At 47.3% G+C, this 12,400-nt stretch overlaps 1 protein-coding gene across 1 annotated transcript in view; it reads right to left on the bottom strand.

The window, feature by feature from the left end:
- Psd4 (pleckstrin and Sec7 domain containing 4) overlaps nt 1–11,725 on the bottom strand; it is a 40,175-nt gene extending 28,450 nt beyond the window's left edge. Inside the window, exons 1-3 of the mRNA XM_052725169.1 lie at nt 11,498–11,725; nt 7,429–7,516; nt 1,046–1,104 (exon numbers count right to left, since the gene is read on the bottom strand). The gene's annotated coding sequence lies outside the window, so the exon portion shown is untranslated. The remainder of the gene's footprint in view (nt 1–1,045; nt 1,105–7,428; nt 7,517–11,497) is intronic.
- Nucleotides 11,726–12,400: the final 675 nt, after the last annotated feature.

A 12,400-nucleotide genomic window follows, 5' to 3' on the forward strand; every position in this document is an offset into this window, starting at 1 on the left:
TTGTGAGGCAGGCTGTGCACAGACATTTACAGACATTCATTCGCCAGGCTTTCCTGATTCACTGGCACTTTCTCTTGGGAGCTTATGGGTGAAGGCTCACTTCCAGTGCTCCAGGAAGAGGAGGAGACTAGAGGTCAGAGGAATTACTGGGACTCAAACAGTAGACAGCAAATACCCTTCCTCTACCTTGCTACCATCCATGTGCTGTGGATAGAAGCATTGCAACACTGTGGTAGAGGGCAGGCCTTCTCTCCAAGCCAGCGGGGCTCCTGTGTGGAACCCTGAAGCTTTTTCTCCCATCAGAACGTCTCAAAACTCTAGGGCTGGCAGAGCTGAAACACTGAACCTCTGGGCAAGTAGCAGGCAGTGTGATGGGAGAGTTGGGGGTGAGGGGGCTGATATATCTCATAGGTCTTTAAATCTGCCCCTGGAAAAGCTCTTTCCTTTGGAGAAGCCTGCAGTAAGGCAGCTGTGTGATCTATTTCCAGGCAGAGCCCCATTCCCTGCCAGCAATCTGAGCTCTGCAAGCATGGGCCCTCAGTAAATACAGAAAGGAAGACACCAGCCTCCCCAGATCCCCTCTGGCAAGTTAGGTGTTTATATCACACTGGCCGGGGAGATGGGTTCCCAGGGACCAAAGCAAAGAGCTGGAGGTGGGTGGGTCAGGTCTTCAGTGGCTAACAACAGCAGGGCCAAAGGCACTGCCTCCTGGATGCTTGTGTCTTAGAATTGGGGAGTGGGACATCTCTCAGAGTCAGGACAAAGGATGGAGTAAGACTCCATAGGTAATGCCACCGCCAGCCTCCCACCACAGCCATAGCTATGGGTGCTACTCTCAGCTTCCTGAAGAAATCAGGAAGTGATTATGAAAGTGCAGCACAGGCCGCACTCAGCTACTTGAGAGGCTGAGCAGGAAGATGGCAAGTTTAAGACATGCTGGGGCTACAAAGCAAGTTCAAGGTCAGCTTGAACAATTTAGTGAGACACTATCTAAAAAAAAAAAGTAAGCCGGACTAGGTATATATCTCTGCAGCAGAGCACTTACCTAGCCTGGGTATGTGTCTCAGCAGAAGAGCGCTTATCTAGCATGCTCGTTTCAATCCCCTGAAAGAAGAAAAAAAAGGAAGTACAAGTCTCTATTGTTGTGGTATATTATTTTAACTATGTAAAGATGTGTTGTATTTGTTTATGCTGTGGAATATTTTAACTGTAAAGGTGTGTTACATTTGTTTATGCTACAGTTGTTTAATATGTAAAGATATGTTGCATTTGTTTCACCTTTTCTAAGGCATCTGATTGGTCTAATAAAAAGCTAAATGGCCAACAGCTAGGCAAGAGAAAGGATAGGCGGGCTGATGGGCAGAGAGAATAAATAGGAGAAATCTAGGCTTGAGAGAGAAGTGAAGGAGAAGGAGAGAGGACAGAACAAGAGAGACACCAGGGGCCAGCCACCCAGCCACCCAGCCACCCAGCCATTCAGCCATTCAGCCACCCAGCCACCCAGCCACCCAACCACCCAGCTACCCAGCCAGCCACGGAGTAAGAAGGAAAGAGAGACATACAGAATAAAGAAAGGTAAAAAGTAGAAAAGGAGAAATAGGCTAGTTTAAGTTAAAAGAGCTAGCCAAAAATGAGCCTAACTAGGCCGAGCATTCATAACTAGTAAGAAGTCTCTGTCATTCATGATTTGGGAGCTGGTTGGTGGCCCAAAAGAAAAAGAAAAAGCCTGCTACAATCTATCTCTGTGTTGGCTGCTCTGGTCAGGTGACCTGAGGAAGCATTCCTGGTCAAACTGAAGACCCCCTGTGTCTGTGGACTGGTGCTCCTGGGCAGAGCACCCAAGCCAGGGTGCCCCAGATTTCCTCTGCTCCTCATGGAAGCTCACTCTTTCTTTTTCGCAAGGCTCTCCTCTTTGTCTGCCTTCACTTCGTGGCTGGGAGATTTTTGGGTCAGCACTTTTCATGTAGCCACTTATCTATCCCTCTCATGTGGTCGGTGAGTGGTCTCCATAGTGAATTACCCTCCCTCACCAAAAGGCACCCACTAAACATCTGCTGGAGCACACTAACTCACCAATACTTACAATAGCAAAATATGCACATCCTCCACCTCAGCTGGAGGAACCCAGGCAACCATCACTGATCTTGTTTTTAAAAGATATTTAAGCAGAAAGATGCTCAAAGTATATTATTAATTTAAGAAAACTGTTTATGGACTAGGGAGCTAGCTCAATTGGTAAGATGCTTGCTTGCCGTACAAGTGTGAAGACATGGGTTCAATCCCCAGCACCTGCATAAAAAGTTGCACTGTATGACACCTGCTTATAGTCCCAGCACTAGGGAGGCAGACACCGGGGATCCTAGGGCCTCACTGGCAGCCAGCCTAGCCTAACCAGGGGGCCTCGGGTCCCCACGATAGACTCAGTCTCCCCAAACAGGGTGCGTGGTAAAGACATTTAAAGATTCAGCAAATACGAACGAAGCCTTCTTAGACAGAACTGATTTTACACAACAGAATGCAGCAACCTCTGAGAAATAAGGCATCTACAAATGCCTTCTTTGGAAGTGTCTACTCCTGGAAGGGAACACAGAAAGTAAACCTCAGCCAATCCCTGGGACCGTTTTATGGCCCTGAAGACAGCAAGATCATTCGGACCTACACAAACAGTATCACAAACTTCCTCCCTCAAATCTATCTTTCTTCCCAACAGAATCTTACGTGTTCTTCCTAGAGAAGCCTTTTCCTGCTCCTCTTTTTCTCTACTGTTAGGTGTCTAGGCCTTTAATGTAATCATTTAAAAGTCCAGCCTCTCCTGTTAACCTGTCTTTTTTCTGTTTCATTTTCGGTTCCCAGTCACTAAGAAGGTAGAGGAAACAGATTTATCCTCTCCTGCACAGGGTTGGGAAGAAGCTTCGGCTCCAAGATTACCTACCTACCCCTCTGCAAATACACAAATCTAAGGCTGTGTCTGTCTAAGTGGGTGTATACATTTAAAAAAATATTTTTAATGCTTTAACATATTTTTAGTAGTTAAGCATTTATGTGACTATGCATTAAGAAAATTACAAGCGCTCTAGCGATCCTGTAGTCTCACAGATGGTATTATCAAGGTAAGATGCTAAAATACCCACTTCATATACTCAAAGAAAACTATTAAATAAAAATACTATAGAAGAAAAACTCCCCTGCCAAAAATCATGACAAGAACACATAACTGAGCTGACACTACAGCTAGGTCTCAGCATTTCTTGCACTTTCCCTTTTGGAGAAAAGGTAGACTGTCTTCTTCATAGTGCCCATTCATTCTGACCAGCTGTCAATCATTGACTGGAAAACCAGGTGTGTTAGCAAATCATGGAATCATAAAAAAAGAACATGTATGCTTGTTCTTTTTCACTTTTGACAGGGTGAAGAAGGAAGACAATCCAAGGCACTTCCTGGGTGACCAAAAAGGTCACACACTCCCCTGGAGTGCCATGCTTAATATTGCCCACAGCAGCAAAGCCCCGAGATGAGCAGAGCTCTCTGTACCAGTGAAGACAGACACAAGCTGCTCCAACCATGTCACCCTCAGGGTTGACAACTCCCTGCAGGACTGGAGCTTGGGCCTTCCAGCTGGGGGACTGAGCCAGCATACTGGGCTTCTTCAATCATTTGCCCTTTTCACTGCATGCCTGTTCTGCACCCTCCAAGGCAGGCAGGAAGGGATAATTCCTTAGGCCTTGTCTATACCACCTCCCACCCCCGACTCAGGCTCAGATTCCAGAATGGCAGAGTCCATTAAAATGTGCTATGTCTCCTCAGCTGGCCCGGCCTGTCCATCCACTTCTTACACAGCTGCCCCTGGGCTCTTGTTCTGGCCAGGCCTCTCTGGCCCTTTACTCTGCTCTTCCGGGCTGATCTCACTCCCACATGCTCCCCTCCCAGGAACTTGCTGAAGACTCTTCAAGCCCTATCCAGAGTCCCACCCACAGATGAACTCTCCACAGGACTTCAGACTTAGCAGCCTGCTCATGTGCCAAGAGCACCCTCCTCACACTTGCCTTGGAGTCAGCCACTCCCAGGACCTGTCTAGCAAACAGTCTCAGAGTTGCTGGTTTTCCTTGTGAGCAGCCTTGCCACCAGCCTGGGCCCTGTCTTTCCTCTTATGCCTGGAGGGCTCAGTGGTACAGTGACCTCTCCTGTCTGATTTGAGAGCAGCAGGGGCTCCTGACCTCTCAGGTAGCAGGTCCTCAGCTCATCCTAAATTCCCACCAATATGACATCATCCTTCCCTGGGAATCTTCACTGACTGGACACCCTCCATTCACAATAACCGCCCCTATCAACAAAACAAAACAAAACACCCTATGGAATGGGCTTTCCACTGTCCTCTTGATCAGCTCTGTTTCTTTCCCCCATTCTCATACAACGTTCTCCACCCTCAGGTCTTCCACCACAATACCCCAGTCACCCCTTCCAGACTAATCCAAAAATAACTGACTCTTAGAATATTTCCCAAACTCCAGCTATCTGGCCAACAGAAAGAGCAAGCAAAGTGTATATCACTGGCAATCCAATTACAAAAAAAAAAAAAAAATGTCTTTAGCAGGTAAGAAAAAGATGATGAGGCCAGCAATATGGCTCAGCGGGTAAAGGTGCCAACCACCAAGCCTGAGGACTTTTGGCACCTCCCACACATTTGCAAATAAAAGATACATTTTTTTAAAAAAAAATGATAATGTACAGCAGAATGTAATTTATGATTCATGCATATATAAGTCAACAGCATACTTTTCTAAAATGTGTCCAGCTCGAAGGATAAACCCATCATAAACACAGCAGGGGAGTCGCTTCTCACAGGTTGGGGTAGGGGAGGTAACAGGTGGGAGAGCTGACCCTGGCGTCGCAGAGTGGGAAAGCTGGCCCTGCCCCTCACTGGCTGCAGCACATGGGAGAAGAGGCCCTACACCTCCCCTGGGCAGCACACTAGAGCTGACCCTGTTGGTGGGGATGCAGGTGAGCCGGCCCTGAGGGCATGAGAGCAGGAGACACACCCTATGTGCCCCCTCGTATGCCCCCTATGGCAATCGAGAGAGCAGGCCCTGCGCCTCACCTGGGCAAAACAGTAGAGCTGGCCCGGTGGTGTGAGTGTGGATGACCTGGATTTGATAATCTGAGAGCAGAACTGGCCCCGCTCCTTGCTGCAGGCTGCATTTCGTGAGCTAGCTGGGGCAGGACTGGAGAGCTCGGCCGAGTGAGGGAAAGCTGGCGGGCTGACCAACCCAGCTACCACCCAGGCCCAGAGCAGTGCTGTGCCACCCCAACATCCACTTCATCTATGAACTGTTAGAACATGTGAAGGGGCAGGACCTGCAGATCCCAAACTGCAGGATCTCCACAACACTGGACAACAACAGGATATCCAAGAGGAGTCCTAGTGAGGGCCCAGTATCACTAGTGCAGCAGAAGCCAGAGGCCTTGAACCAATGACTCATAGCAATGAACACTTACAAGTAAAAATGTATGGACTAAAGAGTTCACTGTGTGACTCACTGGGCCACACTACAGCTTCTACACTGAGATTTTTTCTTTCTTTCTTTCTTTCTTTCTTTCTTTCTTTCTTTCTTTCTTTCTTTCTTTCTTTCTTTTGTTGTTGTTTTGGTTTCTGGTTTTTCTTTTAAATTTTGTTTTGTTTTTGGGAAAGTTGCAAGAGCAGAGGGCAGATGCCAGGGGATGGGGAGATGAGTGGGATTGGAATGCATAATGTGAAATCCACAAATAATTTAAAAAAAAAAGTTAAAAAAAGAATCCTTATAATTCAATAACAAAAAGACCAATATCCAATTTAAAGCACAGGCCACGCACTACAGTTTCTATCTGGAAGTGTCATGCAGTAAAGGCCCAGGCTTCTAGTGCTATTTAGTGGCACCTTTAAAAAGTAGGAACTAGTGAGAGGTCTTAGGTCATTGGAGGCATCTCAAACAGAATATTCAGACCCAGTATGTCCTTTCTCTCTCTGCTTCTCAGGTAGGAGGTAAGCTGTTGTGGAATATTATTTGAAGGTGTATTACTTTTGTTTATGTTGCATTTGTTTAACTCTGTGAAGCTGTGTTACTTTGCCTGTCTAAAACACCCGTTGGTCTAATAAAGAGCTGAATGGCCAAGAGCAAGGTAGAAGAAAGGATAGGCGAGGCTGGCAGGCAGGGAGAATTAATAGGAGGGGAAATCTGGAAGAAGTAGTGAGAGAAGGAGGAGGGGGAGGCAAGGGGCCAGTCACCCAGCTACACAGCAAGTCACAGAGTAAGAAATAATGAAAGGTATACAGAAATAGAGAAAAAGGTAAAAGCCCAAAGGTAAAAGGTAGATGGGATAATAAATGTTAAGACAAGCTAGCAAGAAACAAGCCAAGCTAAGGCTGGGTTTTTATAATTAAGAATAAGCCTCTATGTGTATTTATTTATTTATTAAAAATAACAGTAAGCAGCATCATTCTACTTCATATTCCCATCATCATATTCTGTCTCATCACAGGCCCCAAACAACAGGCTAACTGCCCATTAGACTAAAACCTGCAACACTGTGTGCCCCAATAAACCTTTCTCCTTTACAAGTTGATGATCTCTGGTATTTTGCTATAGAAATACGAAGCAAACAAACACACCGAGGATATGAAGCATATGGAGAAAGACAAACAGCTTAAAGCACGGAAAACCGAGAAAATGATTCATCATAAAATAATACCTATTAAAACTACAAGGTGAGGACATTTTGAGACTAACAAGACCAACAAGTTGGTGCTACCCTGGGTTGGTGGAAGTGTTGGGAAATCAGCACTTTCATAAGTAAAAGTCATGCTGTGTCACTGGAGCATCAATAGTCTGCTGTGCACATAACTTTAAAGGCACATTTGTGAGTTTCTCCCACTCTGAAACAGGTCTTAAAAGACAGATGAGTTGCAGGTAGACCTAACACATTATGGTCTATTCTAGCAAACAAGGGAAAATAACTGTAAACCAGCTTGATAAACATGGGATACCCATTCAACGAGACATTCAACATTTGTTTAGAAACGGTGAAGTCCACTTATATATCTTGAAGATTGATCGTTGAGAACGGCTGCTAGCTTTACAGAAAGGTACATGCCTGAGTATCATTTCTTACTATCTGTAAAAGGAAAACAAGAAAAGAAAAGGGAGGGGTGTGTGTGTGTGTGTGTGTGTGTGTGTGTGTGTGTGTGTGTGCGCTGTGGGTGCTTGTTTACAAATAGAATATGTGTCCTAAAGAAATATCCTTTGAGAATGTAGCCATGTTTATGGTTCAAAGAAAATTTAGCCTACAACCTCCATATTGTACTTAACCATATTTCTTTCCTTTGCTAGAAGAGTCTGTCTCCTGAGCACGCAGCCCTTGTTAATCATTTAAACGCAGAGCACAAGTTTGACTCACCCAGAGCTTCCTGAATCTCTCTCTTCTCCCTTTAAGACTGAGACAGATCAACATGTGACTAGCCACAGGTTCCTTCAATCATTCCTTCCTATGGATAAAAGGAGCACAGAGTCTCTGTTAGGGGGTAAGGGATATAGCTCAGTTGGTGGAATGCTTGCCTACTGAGCCTCAGCACTGTATAAAACTGGTCAAGGTGGCACATGCTTGTAATCCTAGCACTTAAAAAGTGGAGGCAGGAGGATCAAGAGCTCAAGGCTAGTTTGAGGCTAGACTGGGCTACATGGGACCCAGTCTTAGAGAGAGAGAGAGAGAGAGAGAGAGAGAGAGAGAGAGAGAGAGAGAGAGAGAGAGAGAGAGAGAGAAAGAGAGATTTTAATATGAGCAAATGTACTCACAGCCCTGGTATTTTGTCTCTCTTTTTTAGCTTTTAGAGACAGGATCTCCTCATGGAGCTCAGGCTTGCCTCTGCCTCCTGGGAGTATTCCCATAATAATAATAATAATAATAAATAATTACAGAGCATGCATCACCATGTTGCCTCCACACCTCCCCTGTCTTTTATTGCCACTTCCTGTAGTCGTGTTCTGAGGAGGCTCTCTCCTTCTCAGGGCACTGCAGGCGACTCTCGCCTTCTCATCCTCCCTATCACTCAATTATTTTGTGTGAAAATCAAAGAAGCCCATTGGCACATCCTGGTTACTGTGATCTGAAGGTGTTCCCTACCGTTCATGAGTGGAGAATTCTCAGTCAGACATAAGTTTGAGAGGTGGAACCCTCGGTAGTGATTGGGTCACGAGGGCTCTTGCTCTCATGAATACATGAGGAAATTAAGGGGCATCATAAAGTAACTTTGTTACAAGACCACTCTGACCAGCTTCCTCCGTCTGGCTCTGTGATGCTCTCTTCCTGTTAGGACGCCATAAGAAGGCCCTGTCAGATACCAGCAACACCATCTTGGATTTCTCAGGCTCCAGAACCATGTTCTAAATAAAACGTCGATTTTAACCAAAAATAAATAACCTAACCTCAGCTATTTTGTTTCAGACTAGAGAAGAGGAAGTGCTGGGAATAGGGCTGGAATCCAAAGGAAGTAGGGATAAAGTGACAGCGGAGGGGCCCCAGCGTCCACAGTATGGGAACGGAACTTTGGACATGAGGCTGGGCCTCACACTGGGTAGGACTGAACAGTACCTGACTAGCTGATCCTGTGTCCATGTCCACTCCACCTTTCTACAGCCTGGGACCAGTGCTTATTAGGAATGAGCCACAGATGCCACTACTTTGTGAAGGAATCTTTTCTAAGTGCCAACCCCACACTTCTATAAAGGCTGCAGCGACAGACAGAACTCGTTGATAGAACCTTAGCTGTGTGGGCCTGAGGCTGGGTCTCTGACTACCACAGGAAGGTAAAAGCAGAGGTTTGAAAACTCTGCTCCAGATGGCAAAGCCAGGCCTCTTTCTTGCCATGCAACCTCGGACAACTTCCTCTCTCTGGGCCCTGGCTTTCTCATGGGATAACAACAGTGTATACTCCAAAGCTCTGCTGTGAGGATTAACTATGCTATTACTACACATAGGAGGCTAAGGGGGCCTGGTATATAGCACATACTCAGTAATGCAGTTACTCTGTTGTCCAGCTACTTTTTTTTTCCGTCAAATACTGTTAATTGGATCATCTGATTCATTTCAGGATAAAAAAAAGAGATTGTTAGGAATTTCCCAGAAGGCAACAGTTTTTCCTGCCATCCTCAAATCCCAGGATTCCCACTTTAATTCTCTTTGTGTGGGCCGGCAACGTGTTGATGGGTTCTGAGTACGAGCAGATCCCTCTCTTGCCAGATGGAATAGCTCTCAGCTCCTGCTGACTCTCCTCTACTTGTCAACTTGATTAGATCAAAAACCACCAATGAAACACACTTCTGAGTATGTCTGTGGGGGTGATTCTAGAAACGTTTAACTGAAGGAAGACCCCACCATTCCTGAGGGCTGGCTCGGCGCATTCCTCCCTCCCTACTTCCCGACTGCAGACAATGTTACCTGCTGCCTCAGGCTCCTGTCGCCATGCCTTTCTCACGGTGACGGTGACATACTGTACCTCCAGACTAGGAGCCCAAATAGCCCTTTCCTTACTTGGTTCCTATCAGGTATTTTGTGACAGTGGGAGAGAAAAGTACAGCCATCGCCCTGCTTGGTGTGGACAGCCAGGCCTGACCCGGAGTTACAGCCAGAGTTTATAAACCTCCTAGAGGGGGCTGCCTGCTTTTCCAATGGCTCGGATTTCTGTCTGCCCCTGCTCACCTGCCAGAGCTACCCTGGCCTCCTTCCTACTCTTCCCACATGTTTGATGAACTCACACCTTGCTCAGATCTCTAAGCCTTTCCATTCACTATTCCCTGGGTAGGGATCTTCTTCCCCCGGGTCGTCACCTGGCTATGTCCTCTCTTCATTCAAGTCCTGGCCCAAGTCTCACCTCTTCTATCTAGCCTGGACTGATCACTCTGTTGAACATGGAGTTCCTGTAACCTTGGAGTCACAGGAGGACCAAGAGTTCAAGGCCAGCTTGTGGGACATAGCACATAGCAAGATTCTCATAAATAAATAAATAAATAAATAGTTTATTATCCATTTCTTTCCACCAGAAAATAAGATCCATAAAGAAAAGAGCTATCATGTTCATTGATGAGTTTTTAAACCTGGAAGATATAGTCTGTTGAGTAAATATTTGTTAAATGAATGAACAAATAAGACAACAGGACATGTCTCCTGGGAAGGTGCAGCTCTATCCTGTATTTAAACATCCCAACAAGAAATGCTCCTGGGACTTCAGGGAAGGCTCCTCCCCTAACCCCCTCAGGCATTGCTCACTGAGGCCTTATAAGCAGTTTGTAACTCTGCCTCGCTGTCCTGTGCAGCCCTGAAGACGGTACACCTCCCCACCTCACGCAGGATGTCTCCTGCTGTCCTTTCTAGCCAAGGGCTAGCTTCTCTCATCCTTTTCCTGTCACACCTTTCCTCTCACTGTCTTGTTTACGTTTGTGTTAGAGCATTCATCATGCTGAGATAACATAATCCATGTGCTTGCCTTCCTTTCCCCAGCAAACTGTATCTAAAGGAGATCACTGTGTTCAAGGCCTCTGTGCCTAGCAGCAGGTGCTGCTCTGCTAGTATCTGGTGAATAAATGAATAGAGGAACGGTTCTTCCCATCACCCTCCACAAACAGAAAACACTATGTCAGGAAGAAAAGCAAACACCGCACTTCATGCAGTCTAAACTTGACCTTGAGGTGTTTCTCACGTAGAGGAACCATAGATATACAATTAGATGCTAATTACATCCAATCAGCTCTGGGCTTTGGGAAGGGGCTGGGCTAATGAGGTTTACAGGAGCATGAGACTGGAGAGGTCCAGCCCTTGACTTTGCTGTTGGCCTCATGACCTAGACATACAGGTCATGGACAAAGGGTGGATGCATTTACCAGGGCAACAAAAGCCATCCTGTATCCTAGAAAAACCCAGCCTAATTCACATTCCTGGTCCCATCATCATTTTCCTGACAGGACAAGTGAGGCTGGATACTAGGACCAGAAAGGAACCGCGGAGGAAGTTTACTTATCAGCTGAGTGGACGTTTACCTTCCCAAGAATGTCTGCTGTTTTCTGGACAGACACACCAAGAAGAGTTCAGGAGACAGGCCTGTGCCAACCGTGTGGAAAGAGCTGCCCCATAGTCCGAGATGCCAGCGCATTGCTGGGGTCAGTCCTTAAGCTCCCACCAAACACGTAACATCAGGGAGGAGCACCCGGGATGTCACAGGCACCAGGGAACGTTAGGGAGATTTGAAGCAAGGCCCTGCTCCCTGCTTTGCTAGAGACCTGGATCCATCACCTCAGTTAGCCAGGGAACCCCATACTAAGACTGATATTCAGTGGGGCACAGCCAAACCCTCTCTTCAGCTAGGCCTTATTCTTGGGATCCTTGTTAGCTCTCGAACCTCCTGCAGCTTCTCCCTAGCTCGGACCCCCTCGTCCTTCACGTCCTGGCCCCAGAGCAGGTCTCCTCAGGTGCTCACCTGCTGGTCTTGGCCGGTGCACCGAGAAGACACAGTGGAGACCGGGAAGCCACCGTCAGGGAGGCGACAGATTGAATTCTTGCCACTGCGGCCGAGCCCATCGCACGTGCCTTTCCCCACGTCCCGCCGGGCTCCTGCCGCGGCTCCCGCAGCCCGGGCGCCCCCTTGGCTCCGCGCCCAGGAGCCGGCTGGGGCCGCGAGGGCTGCGGGGCGGCACAGCGTGGAACCGGGTTTCCGGGAGGGCGGCGATCGGCTGGCCGGGCCGGGGCGGGCCGGGCTGGAGTGAAGCCGTCGGACTGGTCTGACCGCGGTGCAGGGCTGGGCGGCGGGGTTGGGCCGGGCGCAACCAGCGCGCAGAGAGCCGCGCTCCTTGGCCCCATTTGGTTAATTTTGTGAAGCACATAAACCGGAAACTGGTCAGATCCACATAACCTGCATGCCGGCAGCGGGACCGCCACAAATCCATTATTTCTTACTTATTTAGTAGACACAGGCAAAGAACGCATTATTGGAGCTCAGAACTTCGCCTGCCCCTAGCTGTTGACCCGCTGTGAACTTTCACTAACTGGTCTGCATTGGCCGCATGCTGGCAAACAGTTGTGACTTGAGACGCAAAGACATTTTCCCAAACTTACCCTCAGACATAGACTGGCGCTTGGCAAGAAGCTCTGTATTTTCAATACTCTTCTCTCTGGCGCCATCCAGCTTATTTTCCCCGTCACCATGTAAGGCATGGAGTGGAATTTTGAAAGAAGTGATGCCATGTTTTTTTGTGTGTATCCAGTGACATTTTAGCTGCCCCAGAAACGTACAACTTGGAAAAAAGCCAAATTGCCTAAAACACCGTTGACAAACTGCCCTATAAGCAAGAGCCATAGCTAATATGTGTGGAGTGCTGGGTTC

This window comes from Peromyscus californicus, unplaced genomic scaffold (genome assembly GCF_007827085.1).
Source record: "Peromyscus californicus insignis strain IS unplaced genomic scaffold, ASM782708v3 Scaffold_7__1_contigs__length_154581171, whole genome shotgun sequence".
NCBI classification, from domain to species: domain Eukaryota; kingdom Metazoa; phylum Chordata; class Mammalia; order Rodentia; family Cricetidae; genus Peromyscus; species Peromyscus californicus.